We start from the raw sequence: 18954 nt of genomic DNA, 5'->3' as shown, positions 1-18954 counted from the left end.
GGGCCCACACCCTGGCCACAAGGGTGGGGGGCGCGCCCTACCCCCTGGGCGCGCCCTACCCCCTGGGCGTGCCCCCTGCCTCGTCCCCCTGTTGGCCCTCCGGTGCCCATCTTCTGCTATATGAAGTCTTTCATCCAAAGAAAAACCATAAGCAAGCTTTCGACACGAGACGGCGGACCCAATCTAGGGCTCTGGCGCAGCTGTTTTGCCGGGGCACTTCCCTCCGGGAGGGGGAAATCATCGCCATCGTCATCACCAACGCTCCTCTCATCAGGAGGGGGCCAATCTCCATCATCATCTTCACCAGCACCGTCTCCTCTCAAACCCTAGTTCATCTCTTGTATCCAATTCTTTTCTCTAAGTCTGGGATTGGTACCTGTAGGTTGCTAGTAGTGTTGATTACTCCTTGTAGTTGATGCTAGTTGGTTTATTTGGTGGAAGATCATATGTTCAGATCCATTATGCATATTAATACCCCTCTGATTATGAACATGAATATGCTTTGTGAGTAGTTACGTTTGTTCCTGAGGACATGGGAGAAGTCTTGCTATTAGTAGTCATGTGAATTTGGTATTCGTTCGATATTTTGATGAGATGTATGTTGTCTCTCTTCTAGTGGTGTCATGTGAACATCGACTACATGACACTTCACCATTATTTGGTCCTAGAGGAAGGCACTGGGAAGTAATAAGTAGATGATGGGTTGCTAGAGTGACAGAAGCTTAAACCCTAGTTTATGCGTTGCTTCGTAAGGGGCTGATTTGGATCCATATGTTTCATGCTATGGTTAGGTTTACCTTAATACTTCTTTTGTAGTTGCGGATGCTTGCAATAGGGGTTAATCATAAGTGGGATGCTTCTCCAAGTAAGGACAGCACCCAAGCACCGGTCCACCCACATATCAAATTATCAAAGTACCGTACGCGAATCATATGAACGTGATGAAAACTTGCTTGACGATAATTCCCATGTGTCCTCGGGAGCTCTTTCTTTTATATAAGAGTTTGTCCAGGCTTGTCCTTTGCTACAAAAAGGATTGGGCCACCTTGCTGCACTTTATTTACTTTTGTTACTTGTTGCTCGTTACAAATTATCTTATCACAAAACTATCCGTTACCTATAATTTCAGTGCTGGCAGAGAATACCTTGCTGAAAACCGCTTATCATTTCCATCTGCTCCTCGTTGGGTTCGACACTCTTACTTATTGAAAGGACTATGATAGATCCCCTATACTTGTGGGTCATCAGCGACCATGGCGCGTCTCCCTTCGTCAACAGGGCTCCCACGACTAGAACGACCCCTGCCACGCGCAGCGGCGCCCCCGCGGGAACGGGGGCCACGGCGGGGGTCGCGGTGTGCTTACGGGGACGGCCGCGTCCACGCTTGGGCGCCGGGGAGCCGGGCCCCTCGCGAGGGGCCTTTCCGTTCTCTACGGCGGAGAACGTCTTCGACGGCGCCATTGGAGTCGGCGGTGGAGCAGAAGAAGAAGCAAGCGGAATGGGAAGAAATGAGCGACGGGGGCTCTACCCCCCTCCTCATTTATAGCAGGAGAAGGCCAACCAGCGCCCCCCACGATCACATGTAATGATGGTTTTCCTTGCATTCGCAGGGACTTGTCAAGTCGGGCAGTTGCCGAGACAGCATGGGGAAGCGGAGATGCCCACGTCCAATCAACCGCCACGCGTCGACCAAGGCCGCAGGCTTTTGGGGCCCGCGGCGCTCCACGCTTGACCTTTGGCTTCACCTCGAAGCCAAGCCCGAGCGCGCCTTGGGCCCGGGGCTACTGTCGGCGTTCTGGGAACGGGGGTCCCCAGACATGCCTGCCTGCGGCCCACGGTGGCTTTGCTAGCAGGCCTGTACGGCCCATCTTCATCAACAAGGCATCCCAGACCCTCGCGAGGGGCCAAGCCTTGCGAGGCGGACGACGCAAGACCTCCTCAGGAGCGGCCTCGCCAGGCAGGCTCGCGATGGGCGGAGAGATCAAGGCAAGGCAAACCTTGCGAGGTTCTCGTGACGTGAGCCATGACGATCGAGACCAGGCGGGCGCCAGCGTGCGCAGCGTCCTTGTTTCCTCTTTGGTGCTAAGGGGGCAAGCACAGGCGTGAAGTACCGAGGCATCAAGCAAAGGTTTCCATATCAGTGCAACGAGACCAAGACCAGCAGGACGGCAAGACGGAGGTCACCATGGAGCCCAAGGCAGCGTCACCACCAGAGCCTTTTACAGGCGAAGACCGCTTTTGTTAGGATAAGCTGTACTAGCTTTCCCCTTTCAAATTGGCCGTTGTTGGCTCCCTTCCCGCTCAATTTTTGGGGAGAGGACCAAGGCCTCTATAAATAGGACTAGCCACCACAGTAGGAGGCAACTCGAAGGAGCCTTAGGCATCTCATCTTGAGTAATCCTCACCCACACAAGTTCGCCAAGCACTAGAACACCTCATCCTCAGGAGGCTATTCTTCCCTTTGTACTGTTCATCATCAGCCCAAGAGGTAATCCACCACCACTACACTAGAGTAGGGTATTACACCACAACGGTGGCCCGAACCATTATAAATCTTGTGTCCCTCACGTTGTGAGTTCGTCGAGTTCGTTCTTGAGATCTTAGCAAGCTAGGACGTGGATCGGTAGGGGGGAAATCTTCGCGCGCACCCCAGTGTTCGAACCTTGAGGGTTTTGCCGGAACCCGTGATCCGACAGGAACAAGTGCGGGCATCTTTTTGCAAAACTGGAGAAGTTTGGTTTGTATGCGTCAGGTCTAGATCCGACGGCTATTGGTGAAAGATGGCAGGCACAACATCATCACCAACTCAGGGCCTGTTTGATTCGCAAGATTTTGAAAACGCAGGAATAGGACACGGCAATATTACAAGTTTCAAACTAATATTACAAATGTTAGGAGTAATGCTGCACCTACGAAGAGGGAATTACTAGGAAGTTTACGTAAGAAATTTCGTTACTTTAGGTGGATGCAGCATTATCGTACGAACTAAAATCCACCGCCCTGACAAGTCACTTATGGGCAAATAAGTTTTCGAGTCTCTGGCCACTTGATGTTTCAAAAACAAATTCAGCTTCCACGGAGACTTTGTCATTTAGGCTTAGACGCTTGCGGTGATCAGCACGCCATTCATTGTTGCGCCAGAGAACGCCAAACCTCATTACCTTGAGCACACTTGCCTCCAGAACAAAGAACCTGGCCAATTTAATCTCAGATGTGCTGCCTCGGTAGTCGATCAAATCAATTTCTGTAAGATGGAGATCAAGGCATTCGATGAGATTGTTATAGTGCAACACAATTTTCACTTTCGGGTCTTTTTTATCTGCAAAAGAAGAGAACATATTAGAGCAGCTGGCTGTATAAGATTGCTGTCTCATCAAGAGGTACCAATATCATTCCCTCATACGATAGGGTTGGCTGGCTAGTGATATTTTTTCACTCTCTCTCTCTCTTTCTCTTTCCTCTCATTTACCTAGGAGTACGTGAAGAGCTTGGGCATTTGTTGCCTTCCACTATGTGGCCGATGCCATATTTCGCGAAAGTATGCCACATAATATGCATCGATGTCAAATCAAAAGATTTTGGCACAGCTCTCCCGATGTGAGAGAGTTGGCACCGCTGTGCACACAGACCCACATGTATAAACAAATCAATCAAACCAACTACACCAGCCTCTCACCCTCCCAAACAAGTGTTTTTTATTGCCTCAGTCCTCTCTCTCTCCCACGCAAGTGTTATTTCATTGCGTGAGTTAATTTGGCACCGGAGCAAAGTAGGTGATCCAGATTGGGGCACCAGGTGAGCAATGGAGGGGCATCGATGCCAAATGCATCACAAGTGAATTTGGCACGTGTTTTGGCCTACATAGTGGAGGGCCGTTATAGCCCACTTTTGTACTACCTCTTATTTAGTATAAAATTTTGACCATATATTTATGTAAGAAAATGCCAATGCATGTGACTAAAACCATTTGAAATTATGTTCAAATACGAATCCAACGATATAGTTCTTAGTGACATGCATTAACATTTTGTCAGTTAAATCTATGGTCAAATTTTGATACTACAAAATAGGAAGAGTAAACTAGGACGGAGGTAGTACTTGCTCTTAGGGTAACCATAGAGTTACTGGAGTAGTCTAAGTTACTTTCCACTATGACTAGCCTAGGCTACTATAGTAGTACAACAAAAAGAAACGATGCAGGTGATCACGTGAGAAAAAATACTAAAAACATTTCTTTCGGTGCAGTGCATAGATGCAGTTTTGAACACTACACTTGTCATCGTAATTTGGGAAAATTACGAAAAGTTTGAGTTACATTGTGATTACTGTTTACTAATAGGAAAGAAGTTTCACCTCGATGAGTAGCTTATACGTACACGGAAAGCATGTAAGGAATCCAACAACTTGATCCAGATTGGGGCCGATAGATTTTATTGCCAAGATCTTCACTGTGCGCATAGACTGGGTCAAGCTTGTGGGAATCATTTTCTGGAAGACGGTCATTAATACATCAAGAAGAAATTTAAAAATGTGAATTTCAAGAAGACAGAGAAGAAGATGAGTGCTGTACCTGAACGATTATGGGTCCAATAAAGAGTTCGGAGAATTTGGCAGACGAGTGCACCAACGCTGTCAATTTCGGCGCGTCAATGACCCTGATTTTTGTTGGACCTTCTAGATCCGATACAAGCAATCTCTCAAGGAAAGGAGCATTCTCAATGACCATAACGTGGAACAGCTGGAGTGATCTCTTCCCAATTGATGTCTTGTTGCGGGGCCAGCAAGACACATAAATCCATCGGAGATTCGTCGAGGCGATGTGGAGGCTAATGAACCCGTGGATCTGCTCAAGACGAAGGTACTCGAGCGCAGTACAGCTGCGGAGCAGGTGCTCCATAGCCTTCTTCGAGATGACAACGTCGAAGAGGTCGAGCTGCTTGAGTTGAGGGAGAAGAAGGGCGGGCGCGGCATTAATCTGGGGAAGATAGCAGGAGCTGAAGCTGGCGCGGTGCAGCGTTGGCGCGAGGCGGAGCGCGGACGGCGGCAGAGAGCGACATCGTCCAGCTTCAAAGCTGAGCTCCTCGAGCTGATCTAGGGCGGGGGATAAGAACCACTCGTCAAACTTGGGTTGGACCTTGCAGTTGGTACTGAACATGCGGATGTCAAGGCGTCTGGCTGGCCCAGGGTGCAATGAAAGGATCTTGGACTGCGGCCATGCGTTTGCAATCCCCGTCGCAGAGGCAGCTATCGACGGTGAGGTTGAGGGGGACGCGGTGCCAGAGGGGGCGCCACCGCCGGGAGAGCAGGGCGGTCCGCACAGCAGATTTGGTGGGGAGGAGGCCGATGATGATGAGCAGCATGTCGTCGGGGAGGCTGCTGATGAAGTCCAGGCTTGCCGGATGCGGTATTGGCTCGAGCCGCCTCCGCTTGTTGGCTGCCTCGCCGTCCATCTCAACCGGCGGCGACGCCGGTGTACACGTGTGCTGGTGTGTGTTGTGTGTTGGGTGTGCACAGGTGCGTCCTTCTGTGCATGCCGCCGCGCAGTGGTGAATTGTGCGCGAGTGCGTCCTCCACGCGGAAGAAGTGTGTCCTCAATGCGCCCTAAATTTACTAGCGTGCGGGTGCTACCCCGAGTGGTTTCAACTTTGTTTACTTCACCACGTGTCAGATGGGCCTCTAGTTTACTTATTTTCACCCACTGCCACATGGGCCAGCACACGAAGATACAGAACACAAGCTGACAAGGCAGCATGTGGACTGGTTGACCGGTCAACTAAACAATATACGGAGCTATACGCTGACACAGTGAGCGTATAATCCATCGGTATAGAGTGTTCATGTGAGAGGGGAGGCCCGTGAGAGATAGCAGAGAGAGAGAAAGAGCTACTCCCTCCGTTCGATAATGTAGTTCCAACATTTTTTAAAAGTCAAACTTTTGAAACTTTGACCAAGTTTATAAAGAAATTACTTACATCTACAATACCAAAGATAAATGATAGTATGAAGTAAGTACATGTTGTGATGAATCTAATGATCTTTCCAGATGTAAATGTTTTTCTCCAGATATACCTGGTCAAACTTTTCTGAGGTTTGACTTTTCAAAACATACATATGCTTATGGACGTGAGAGAGTCCCTAACTAGAGAGAGAGAGAGTGAAATAGAAAGAGTGAGTGAAAAAAGTGTGTGTGTGTGTGTGAAAGAGACATGGACAACACTCGATAAAAGTCGAGAAAAAACGTGTGTGTCTTATGCAAACATATCACACATGCATCTTCGACAACGGAAGCAAGGTGAGGAGATAGTGTGTGGTTGTTTGCAACCGAGAGAGCAAGACCCCTAGCACGTGGCCAAGAGGGGTCTGACAAACAAGGGAGAGGTCGAGAGAGACGTACGGAGAAAATGCAGACATGGGGAGGAGAGAGTGTATGTTTGTCATAGAGAGATCCCCTAGAGATCGTGATGGGACTACATGGGTGGGAGATCGAGTGACAAGGTGTGTGCGCGATAGAATATGCCCCGAGAGATATCGAGATAGACGTATGGATGGAAGGAGACAATACGTGTGTTCCTGATGGCTAGTGAGAGATAATCATACTTAGGGGGGGAGTGCTTGCGCCTATGATGGAGTGAGGGATTATGGTACTTATTAGGGGGGTGTGTGTCACATAGAGAGAGAACAAGGGCGGAGAGTGTTGGATGGGTCTATATGTATAGCGCGAGCGAGACATGTGTATGTGTGAACCAGGGAGATATAAAGTTTGAGAGAGATTGAGGAGCCCTGATAAGGCTGAGTGGTGCGTTAGATAGCTGAGAGGGGGAAAGAGATATTCCATCTGCTTGATAATGCAGTGCATGTAATTTTTTTAGAAGTCAAACTTTGGAAACTTTGATCAGGTTTACACAAATGTTATTTATATCTTCAATACCACAGATACATCATACGAAACTACATCTCATGGTGAATCTAATGGTATATGTTTGCCGTTCCAAATGTAATTGTTTTTCTCCACGTACATGGTCAAACTTTGTGATGTTTGACTTTTCAATAAATCAATATGCTATGGACTGAGGAGAGTGCCTAAGTCGAGAGGGATCAAGTGCGTGTGAAGGAGAATGAGTAAGTGTGCAAAAAGAGTATGTGTGTGAAAGAGAAAGTGACAACAAACGATAAATTAGAGAGAGTGTGTTTTTTCGTTTCTTAGGCGAACATATCACGCATGCATCTCTGAGATAGAAAAGCGAGGCGAGGAGATACACGAAGATAGCTAGTGTGTGATTGTTTGCAACGGAGAGAGACACCCCTATAGCACATGTCCAATAGAGGTCTGGCCAACAAGGAACAAAGGTCGAGAGGGACACATGGAGAACATGGACGCATGGGGAGGGCGAGAGGGTGTGTTTGTGATAGAGAGACACCCTCGAGATCGTGAGGGGACTATATGGGTGGGAGATCGAGGGAGGTGCATGCGCGATAGAAAGATGTCCTGAGACAAATCGAGATAGACCATGCACATGTTTGTGATGGAGACTAAGATTAGCTAGTCATATACATATAGGGGGGACTGCATGTGCCTACAATTGAGTGAGAGACCATCATAATTGGCTAGCTAGGCATGAGATTGTGTGTGTGTGCGTGTAAGATGGAGAGAGAACGAGGGAGAGAGATAGAGTTTTAGATGGGCCTATCAAGTGCGAGTGATATATGCATGTGAATGTGTGACCCAGGTAGATGGAGAGTTTGAGAGAGAGGGGGAAGAGCTCCGAGACGACAGGGTGGTGCGTGAGAGAGTTACGGGCAACGAGCCAAGGAATTTGTGTGCATACGATGAGTGCACCCAAGATATCTAGCTTTGACTAGAGAATCATACATAGTGTGCGAGAGAGACCTATAGATGGAGTATATATGCATGCGAACTAGAAAGACCCCCCCCCCCCCCCCCCGCGCACACACACAAAGAGAGAGAGAGAGAGATGGAGAGAAAGAGAGAGGACCAACAAGGTTTGTGTGTTGGGTGCGTGCGATAGAATTGAAGATTGTTGGCGAGAGAGAGAGAGCAGGAGTCCGAGAGAGGGGGAGGTCGCGTTTTATGCATCAAAGACTGATATAAACCATGTTTCGATATAAACTTGCATTCAAATATTTAAATTGGAGAACATGTTGTCTGCAATCCACACATGAACAGATATATGTGTAAATCAAACAAGTTCATTAATTTGACTTTCAACATGTTCATGGAGTACTATAATACTGTACAATATGCTATTCGATTGAGGTGTTCAATTTTCGATTTAGTTCACTATTTTGGCCTGGTTAACGAGCTATTTCATTGAATCGAGATATTTCATTTTGGGTTTGATTCCCGTTTTTGAGTGGGTCAACTATTTGTCATATAGTAAATCGCTAGCAACGAGCATGTAAAAACACATTACTCCCGAGCATCATCTCTCCATCTAAAGAAGAAGTGGCAAGCTAATATTTCAAAATTTGATTCGAATCGACTTGGTAAGGTAGACATGGATGCTCGTTCTCCAAAATTTTGAACGAACCGTTAAACATCCTCTCCTCGGTGGAATTCGCCCGAGCAAATAAATGGGAGACGCGAAATTACCGTCCTATGTGGGAGACGCATTAATTGGCCCGTTGTACAACGAGGGTAGGTTCGTAACTTCATCCAAGCGCGCCTTCTCCTTGGCTGATATGACATGTGCCGAATAATTCATAAACCATGGTCGGCAAAACATGCTCTCCTCGCCCGAAATAGCTCGCGCCCACTATTTCAAAACATGCTCTCCTCGCCCGAAATCGCTCGCGCCCACTATATTTCAAAACACGCCCTCCTCGCCCGAAATCGCTCCTGCCCACTATTTGGGGAGAAGCAAAGTTACTCTACTATCCCCGACCCTCAGTACACAGACCCAAGCCGAGAAGCCTAAAGGCAGGGGTAGAACTGTAACTCCCCCTCACATTTCAGACAAATGCGTCCGTAAAACATGGTTCCACTCCCCTCCCAATTCCCCTCCCCCCATTCATACCTCGTGGGCGCCAAATCACCTTCTCCCCGGAAGCTCCCTTCTCCCGAGCCGCGAAACCTCAGCCCCTCCTCCATGGCGCCCCACCGCACTAATTTCACAGCCGCCCTCCTCCCTAATGCCGGAGAAGCTGTCCATTTGCCGTCGTGCGCTGGGCCGTGTGCCTCTTACTCTGTGCTGCTGGAGCTGCCTCGACGACGACTGCGTGAACCGTACCGGAGCCGATTCACCCCCGCCGTTGTTCACGGCGCTGGAGCGGCTCCAACTTCGGATCCGTCCAGAGTCCCAGCGCTGCTTCCCCGTAGCCGTCGACCGTCGCGACATCGCTGTTTCCCTGCCGCCGGTGGCCACCACAACCGCGCCGGCTTCACCGACTCGGCATCTGGACCTGCCTACTTCACCATGCCGCTAGATAGGTCGCACCCTCATCTCAAATCACTTTATTTAGGCGTCAGTTGTCTGAATTTTTATTCTGGGCCAATCGATTCTCAATGGGAAGCAGCACCCCTCGAGGCGGCGGAGCTCCTAGGCTGCCGGTTGGCTGGTGTCTAATGTAAGGGTGCAGGGCCGCAAGTTCTCCATGGAAGCAGCGCTTAGATGGCTATCTTAGAGTTGCGTGGGTTGAAGGTACTGCCGCCGCCGGATCTGGATGACGGGGAGTCTTTGTGGATTGGCCCGGGGGCGGCGCAACCACGGCAGTGCGGTGGGGCGGGGAGCGGGGTTTTGGCCGGGGCCACGGACGTCGGAGGCAAGCTGCTCTGCCGTTGGTCGCTGGCTCTTCGGGGAAGATTCCTAACAGTGTCAGCCGGGAGGCACAAGACGGCCATCAAGCCATCTGACATAGATCGGACAGTACCAAAATAAAATAAAATCGTGTGACCCCTGTCGTGGTTCTAAGTCTGACAGTAGAATGGGGGGTAGGGATGTAGAGGCAAGACCCTAACTATGGAGAAGCTGTACGCACGAGTTTTACGAGTTCAGGCCCTTCTCGGAGGAAGTAACAGCCCTACGTCTCGGAGCCCGGAGGCGGTCGACTCGATTATATGCGTGTGTGTTACAGGGGGTGCGAACCCTTGTCCCAGAGGAGGGGGTGGCTTATATAGAGTGCGCCAGGACCCCAGTTCCCCTCCGTTACACAGGGTTCAATGTTCATAAAGAAGGAGCGTTACAGGTAACGTCCGTAGTAAAGTGCTATAAATGACTATTAAGTCTAAGGGTAAATGCCCGACCGTTGCTGCGCGGAGTGGCTTTAGGTCTTCTGCACGTCGAGTGGTTTAGTGGTCGAGTGACCTAAATAAGAGGGGGTCTTGGAGTGAATGGTAGGTTGAGTGGATTGCACTCGACACCTTTGTTGGGTCCCCTCTATTTACTCTTGAACCTCTTTGTTTCTAGGACAAGGACCTTAGGTAGGACGTATAGGTCAGGCCTATTACCCTACCCCAGGTCTATGTCCTCATCATTAGCCCCCGAATGGATTGAGGTCCGAGTGAAAAGAAGGTTGAAGTTGACCTTGCTTTGACTCTTTCTTTCATCTCCAAATGATGCCAGTTGTTGGAACTTTGGCTTCGTTTCAGTCGCCTTGATCGATTCAGAAATGACCGACTGGTTTTTATAACGTCATTTGTCGAGTGTTATCCTTGACATGGAATCTTTGGCGTGATCGGTTGTAGAGGATCCCGGATTTCGCGGGATTCGAAATTTTGGTGGAAGCACGCCGTGGTAAGCGGAGTAGATAAGTAGGATGTTTTGATTTCCGTGCCACCTTTTTCGCCACGTATCCCGTGTGCGACTGTTAAGGGATTTGACAGGATCGTCCGTGCCCACGCGTCAGCCACTCGGAAGTAGGCCTTTAAAAGCGGCGAGGCCGAGGCGTCCACACTGTGCGTGCCCATTCTCCTTCTTCTTCCTCTTGCTCCTTTACCTCGTTCAGCTTCTCCACTCTCGACGCCGCCGCTCCGCCACCATGGGGAAGGAGAAAACGGTGGCGCTGGAACGCGTGAAGAAGGTGACGGGGGCGGCGAAAACTAAGAAGACGAATCGGGGATGTTCATCACGCTCGGGGCTGCCGTCGGGTTGGATCCAGGGAGATTGGATCCGATCCTCACTTCGGCAGGAAGACTTGGACAATATGGCCGAGTTAGCATGGCTGCCAGAGGGGGAAACGGAGCCATAGCCGCGACCAGGTGAGTTTGTTCTGCTCGCCACTCATGTCGACCGCGACTTCTCGCTTCCTCCACACCCCTTCTTTTGAGGTTTCTTGAATTTCTTCGGGGCACAACTCCATCATTTCACTCCCAAAACCATCGCATACCTTGCCGCATTCGTGTCCATGTGCGAGAATTTTCTGGGGTGTCGACCGCACTAGGGTCTTTTCAAGCACATTTTCACCATCCGCTCCCAAACAGTGAAGAAAGCGAACTCGAACGACGAGAAAACCCATGTTATCCAGATGTGTGGGGGTCTGGGTATTCAGAAGAGGAAGAGGAGTTCCTTCCCTTCGATGACTCTTCCTGAGTCGGTCAGGGGCTGGCAGTCGACCTGGTTCTATTGCCAGGATATCGCGACCCCAGGCGAGTCGACTGGACTTCCCCCTTTCTCTTTTGATCATGTTCAAACCCCATCTTCGTTGAAAGTGACTGCCGCGGAGAAGGCGGAGACGGGCATGCTAGTCGAGAGAGTAGTTCAACTGATCAACCAAGGTGTCACCGGCATGGATCTGCTGGAGGTGTTCCTCAGTCGGCGCATTCAACCACTCCAAGCTCGTGACCACTCCATGTGGATGTACTTCGGGGCTGGTGATACCGCTCGGGTTCATCCGGAGGAGGTGGCAGCCAAAACAGTGGCCCAGTGGCTGAGGGGCATCATCGGGAACAAGGACAACCCCAGGGGCGCCATGAGAGTCAACCCTTTCAGCGACAGCAACCAACCAGACAAGGTTTGGCCACTACAACTGATTGAATTTGGATGTGTTTTCTGACTGCTTGTTGATCCGACTGATTTCCACTCGGCTCCTTGTTTTGTAGATTTATAAAGAGATGTACTCAATGCCCAATGGCGAACAAGTTCTGGAGCAGGACCATGAAGGCGAGGACAACACGGAGGAGAGCGGCGAGTGGGAGTCACCAGCCGATGATGATGAAGATGAGAGCGATGAGTCGGACGACGAGGAGGTAGCCGACTCACCACCTCGTTCCGAACGTCGATCCAAGCAGCACCATGATCCCGCGGGCAGGCGCAGCAAGGCTGTGGCCTCGAGCGCTCCACCTCAAAAGCGCGCTCGGTCTTCGACTCCAGAATTGGCTGAGAAGGTCACCAAGCAGCCCAAGATCAATCCTTCGAAGGCTCGGAAGACCTTGCCTAGAATCAAGATGGACGTTCCTATTGCTTCTGGGTAAATGTTCTGCCCGTATTTTCTTGTTCTGACCGATTCTCTTGTACTGACCGAGTGGATGATGAACCTTTACAGCCTGGCCTCAGCTGCGACTGATATGGATATCGACAAGATCCCAGACAACGAGGAAACCAATGATGCAGCTACCTCCAAAGCCAGTAAGTCTGCCCGACTCGAATTTATTTGGACGACTGGATTGTTTGGCAGCTATCTCTTTGACTTTCACTGTTTGTTGCAGCACCACGGGACGTTGTTGTGCTCCCGGACGATGAAGAAGAAGTACCGCTGAGGGGAAGGAGGAGGAGGGACAAGGAACTGAGCAGGAAAGCGCCTGAGGCCTAGGTTCCTCAGTCGACTGAGATGCCTGGGACGGCAGTCGAGTGATCTACAGATCCGGAACGTACCAACGTCACTTTCGCTATCCCGCTGTCGACTGATTGCCCATCAGGATCAGCTGCTCAGACTTCTGCTGCACCAATACAACTCCACGCATCAGACTCAGCGGTTGCTCTGACTGCTCTGCCATCATCGCTTTTCACTGCGTATCAAACCCCGGACGACCCACCGACTGCCGCCAAGGAAGCTCTTCTTCAGTTGAACCTTGTGATGGGGCAAATGAAAGTGGTGCATGAGGCCAGTCAGGTGGCCTTCAACGCCGGAGCTGCTCTGCAGACCAATGTCCAGGTTAGTTGATTTCTGATTGATCATACTTCTCATCCGATCACCCACTGGGGTGTGACTGTTTTGAAGTTGCACGAGTCAATTTGAGTCGTCTTGAATTGAATCTTTGAACTAGTGGGGGCACTCTTAGTGCACCCACTAGGTGTAGTCCCCGAGACCATAGTTGACTGCGGGTAGTCAACTGTGGTCTGAGAATCTGAATTTTGTCACTCGGTCTAGACGGACCAGGTCGAATGAAACCAGAACCAGTGGGGGCACGCTAAGTGCACCCACTGGGTGTAGTCCCCGAGACCGTGGTTGACTGCGGGCAGTCGACTATGGTCTGAGAACTGTTTTTTTACTCTCGCGCTGGGCAGGCCATGTTTATTCAAACCAGTGGGGGCACGCTAAGTGCACCCACTGGGTGTAGTCCCCGAGACTGCCGTTGAATGTTTGATTCGATGGTAGTCTTAGAGTAGCTATCATTGTGATGTCTTTTTATCTCAGTCAACTGATATGGCTTATACTGCAGAAATCTTGTGATCTTGGGGCTCAGCTTTCTACAATGAACAAGCAGCAAATCAGCCTCAACCTTGATCTGGAATTGGCCAAGAAGAATCTCAAGACTGCTCATGATGAAGTAGCTGCCATGGGAGGTAACCAATCGTCAACTGTCTACCTCACTGCTGGCACTTTTCCTTTCCATTTTTTGAACCGAGTGACTCCACTCGAGCAGATGTATGTAGTGAAAACCGTCAACTCCAAGCCCGTCTGAAGAATGTTGTTTCTTTAGAGAAAATGAAGCAAGCTTTGGAGAAGAAGGATCTGGATCTTGCTGCTGCACAGAAGGAAGCGCGAGAGAAAACGACGCTTGCTGACAAGAAACTTGCTTCAGTCGGCAAGTTAGAAGAAGAGAACTCCAAACTGAAGACTGCTGTTTCTGTCGCCAATCGGGAGGTCGAGCGACTGAAGAAAGACAAGGACAAGCTGACTGACGAGCTTGGGAGCTTCAAGGCCAAGGAGGGCGAGTTGGAGTCTTATCTGGGCCAGCTTGCTGCAAAGCTGGTCCTAAAACTTGAAGGTACTGATGATTGACTGACTTATTACGGTCGACTGTCAAGCCTGATCATATCGCCGACTCACCATTTACTCAACTGTGCAGAGCTTTGCCAAGACTTTGAAGCGGAAATTGGGCGGGTCGAGACAGGTCTCGATCCCATAAATTGTCCAGTCAAGGATGATTTTGCGATGAATGTGCTGCGGCTGGAATCTCGCATGGACAGCGCGGTTGCTTATCTTGCCCGCCTGAAGGCAGCGATGACTCGGGTTGATACTAAACTTTGGCCTCAGGCGGAACTGTCTCAAGACCTCGAGTCTCTGATGGCTCGACTGAATCAAATACTTGACTGAGTGCAAGAATGGAAGAAGTCATTTGCTCGCTGTGGCGCTGATGTCGCGTTGTCCTTGGTCCGAGTGCACTGCAAAGACGTCAAAGAAGACAAGCCGGCGGAGCTCAAGGTTGCTAACACAAAGAGGCACACCTTCCAATCCTTCACGGACACTTTCCTTGGCGCCGCCACTCGCATTGCAGACAGCATAGACCTTGACAGTTTCTGCGACCCAGCCAGTCCTTCTCCTGACGCGTGACCGAGAAACATTATGCTCCACCTTTATTTGCCTCGGAATGCCGAGTGATTGTGTAATCGTTAAACTTCTTCGGGCTTGATGCTCAAATGCTTTTGATCCGTCGTCCGGAACTTTAGGATTTATCTGAACTTGGTTTATCTCTGAATATGCTTGTGTTTGCCTTTGAGTGGAATTTGCTCTTCAATTGGAATAATCTTTGTACTTGAGATGCAGCTATTGTACTTATGGCGCAGCTCCGAGGAGAAGGTTGCAGTTGACCTCGTCGTCCTTGTGGATAGGGATGGAGCGCACATTGTACTTGTGGCGCAGCTCCGAAGGAGAAGGTTACAGTCGAACTGTATCTTCTCGTCCTTGCGGATAGGGATGGAGCGCACATTGTACTTGTGGCGTAGCTCCGAAGGAGAAGGTTACAGTCGACCTGTACCTCGTCGTCCTTGCGGATAGGGATGGAGCGCACATTGTACTTGTGGCGCAGCTCCGAAGGAGAAGGTTACAGTCGACCTGTACCTTCTCGTCCTTGCGGATAGGGATGGAGCGCACATTGTACTTGTGGCGCAGCTCCGAAGGAGAAGGTTACAGTCGACCTGTACCTCGTCGTCCTTGCGGATAGGGATGGAGCGCACATTGTACTTGTGGTGCAGCTCCGAAGGAGAAGGTTGCAGTCGACCTACACCTCGTCGTCCTTGCGGATATCAGCGTGTTTCGAACTTAGGCGAGTACTGGACTACAGCTAAGCCCCCGAGTGAGAGGGTTGCCCACCACTCGGTAGGATTTTTCAAACTTAGGCGAGTACTGGACTGCAGCTAAGCCCCCGAGTGGGAGGGTTGCTCACCACTCGGTAGGATTTTTCAAACTTAGGCGAGTACTGGACTGTAGCTAAGCCTCTGAGTGGGAGGGTTGCTCACCACTCAGTAGGATTTTTCAAACTTAGGCGAGTACTGGACTGCAGCTAAGCCCCCGAGTGGGAGGGTTGCTCACCACTTGGTAGGATTTTTCAAACTTAGGCGAGTACTGGACTGCAGCTAAGCCCCCGAGTGGAAGGGTTGCTCACCACCCGTTAGGGCTTTTCAAACTTAGGCGAGTACTGGACTGTAGCTAAGCCCCCGAGTGAGAGGGTTGCTCACCACTCGGTAGGATTTTTCAAACTTAGGCGAGTACTGGACTGCAGCTAAGCCCCCGAGTGAGAGGCTTGCTCATCACTCCGTAGGATTTCTCAAACTTAGGCGAGTACTGGACTGCAGCTAAGCCCCCGAGTGAGAGGCTTGCTCATCACTCGGTAGGATTTTTCAAACTCAGGCGAGTACTGGACTGCAGCTAAGCCCCCGAGTGAGAGGCTTGCTCATCACTCGATAGGATTTTACAAACTTAGGCGAGTACTGGACTGCAGCTAAACCTCCGAGTGAGAGGCTTGCTCATCACCCGGTAGGATTTTACAAACTTGGGCGAGTACTGGACTACAGCTAAGCCTCCGAGTGAGAGGCTTGCTCATCACTCGGTAGGATTTTACAAACTTAGGCGAGTACTGGACTGCAGCTAAGCCCCCGAGTGAGAGGCTTGCTCATCACTCGGTAGGATTTTACAAACTAAGGCGAAACGGATTCGCGGCTAAGCCCCCGAGTGAGAGGCTTGCTCACCACTCAGTAGGATTTTTCAAACTTTAGGCAAAACGGATTCGCGGCTAAGCCCCCGAGTGAGAGGCTTTCTCACCACTCGGTAGGATTTTTCAAACTTTAGGCGAAACGGATTCGCGGCAAAGTCACCCAATGGGGGGATTTCAGATGCAAACAAAGTAGCAACAACCATTTAGGAAGACTGTAAAGCTCTTGTCTTTGATAAACAAACTACAAAGGCATTTCTTGTTACATCTCATCCGAATGAGTACTTAAGTATAAAAGGGGCAGAGCAGCTCCGTGTTCCAAGCCCGTGGCTCGTCTTTCTGATGCTCGACATTGTAAAGATGGTATGCTCCATTGTGGAGGACTCTGGTGACAATGAAGGGACCTTCCCAAGCAGGGGCGAGCTTGTGTGGTTTCTGCTGATCCACTCGAAGAACCAAGTCTCCCTCTTGAAAGGCTCGGCCCCTCATGTTTCTGGCGTGGAATCGACGCAAGTCTTGCTGATAAATGGTCGACCGGATTAAGGCCATCTCTCTTTCCTCCTCTAGGAGATCGACTGCGTCCTGCCGGGCCTGTTCTGCTTCATCTTCAGAGAAGAGCTTGACTCGGGGTGCATTGTGAAGCAAGTCACTCGGTAGAACAGCTTTAGCTCCATAAACCAAGAAGAATGGAGTTCGGCCAGTCGACCGATTGGGAGTTGTCCTCAATCCCCAAAGAACTGATGGAAGTTCATCGACCCAGGCGCCTGCTGCGGGCTTGAGATCACGCATCAGTCGGGGTTTCATCCTTTGAGAATCAAGCCATTTGCTCTTTCTGCTTGTCCATTCGACTGGGGGTGGGCGACTGAAGCATAGTCGACTCGTGTGCCTTGGGAAGTATAGAAGGCTCTGAACTCATCAGAATCGAAGTTCGACCCATTGTCAGTGATGATGCTGTGCGGAACTCCATATCTGAATGTCAATTCTCTGATGAAGCTGACGGCAGTACTGGCTTCAAGATTCTTGATAGGCTTGGCTTCAATCCATTTGGTAAACTTGTCGACTGCTACAAGCACATGAGTGAAACCGCTCCTACCAGTCCTCAGGGGTCCAACCATATCCAATCCCCAAACAGCGAAGGGCCAGACGAGTGGAATAGTCTTCAGGGCTGACGCAGGCTTGTGGGACATATTGGAGTAAAACTGGCAGCCTTCACATTTGTCGACTATATCTTTCGCCATTTCATTTGCTCGTGGCCAATAAAATCCGGCTCAGTATGCTTTGGCCACAATGGTCCGAGAAGACGCATGGTGACCACAGGTCCCCGAGTGGATGTCGTTGAGGATCACTCGACCTTCTTCTGGTGTTCTGCATTTCTGGCCGACTCCGGTTACGCTTTCCCTGAATAGTTGTCCTTTTATCACAGTAAAGGCTTTGGATCGACGGACGATCTATCGAGCCTCTTCTTCATCCTCTGGGAGTTCCTTCCTAAGGATATATGCAATGTATGGCACTGTCCAGTCGGGAGTGATGACCAAAACCTCCATGATCAGGTCGACCACGGCTGGGACTTCGACTTTAGTCGGATCTATGGCACTCTTAGGCTGCGGGGGCTCTTCAGTGAAAGGATCTTCTTGAACTGAAGGTGTATGAATGTGTTCCAAAAACACGTTCCTGGGAATGGCTTCCCTCTTGGAACCTATCTTTTCCAAATCATCGGCTGCTTGATTTTTCAGTCGGGGTATATGATGGAGCTCTAACCCCTCAAATTTCTTTTCCCACTTCCTCACCGCATTGCAGTAACCAGTCATAGCTAGGCTTCTGACGTCCCACTCCTTCATCACTTGATTGACTACCAAATCTGAGTCCCCGTAGACCATGAGGCGACGGACGCCGAGTGAGATGGCCATATGTAACCCATATAAGAGTGCTTCATATTCCGCTTCGTTATTGGAGGAATCAAAGTGAATCTGGAGAACATATCTGAGCTTGTCTCCTCGAGGGGATACCAGTACCACCCCAGCACCGAACCATTCAGCATCTTGGAACCATCAAAGAACATGGTCCAGTGCTCCGAGTGGACTTGAGTCGGCAGTTGCTGTTCGATCCACTCGGCAAGGAAATCTGCTATTGCTTGGGACTTGATAGCTTTCTTTGCCTCAAACTTAATATCCAAGGGAAGAAGTTCAATCGCCCACTTTGCCACTCGACCAGTTGCATCTCTGTTGTTCAGAATCTCTGATAATGGAGCGTCGCTGACGACTATAATGGAGTGGTCAGAGAAATAAGGTGCAACCTTCTTCGTGGTCATATAAATCCCATAAACAAGCTTCTGATAATGTGGATATCTTTGTTTTGATGGAGTCAAAACTTCAGAAACATAATATACTGGGCGCTGAACTTTATAGGCTTTTCCTTCTTCTTCCCGCTCGACCGTAAGTACTGTACTGACGACTTGTCCAGTGGCTGCAATGTAAAGCAGTAAAGGCTCTTTGCTGATTGGGGCAGCAAGCACCGGCTGGGTGGAAAGCAGGGCTTTGAGCTCCGCAAATGCTGCATCAGCTTTAGGAATCCACTCGAACTTATCAGACTTCTTCATCAGTCGGTAAAGAGGCAATGCCTTTTCACCA

Source organism: Aegilops tauschii, chromosome 7, assembly GCF_002575655.3.
Source record: "Aegilops tauschii subsp. strangulata cultivar AL8/78 chromosome 7, Aet v6.0, whole genome shotgun sequence".
NCBI classification, from domain to species: domain Eukaryota; kingdom Viridiplantae; phylum Streptophyta; class Magnoliopsida; order Poales; family Poaceae; genus Aegilops; species Aegilops tauschii.
Note: the sequence above shows the minus strand (reverse complement) of the source record.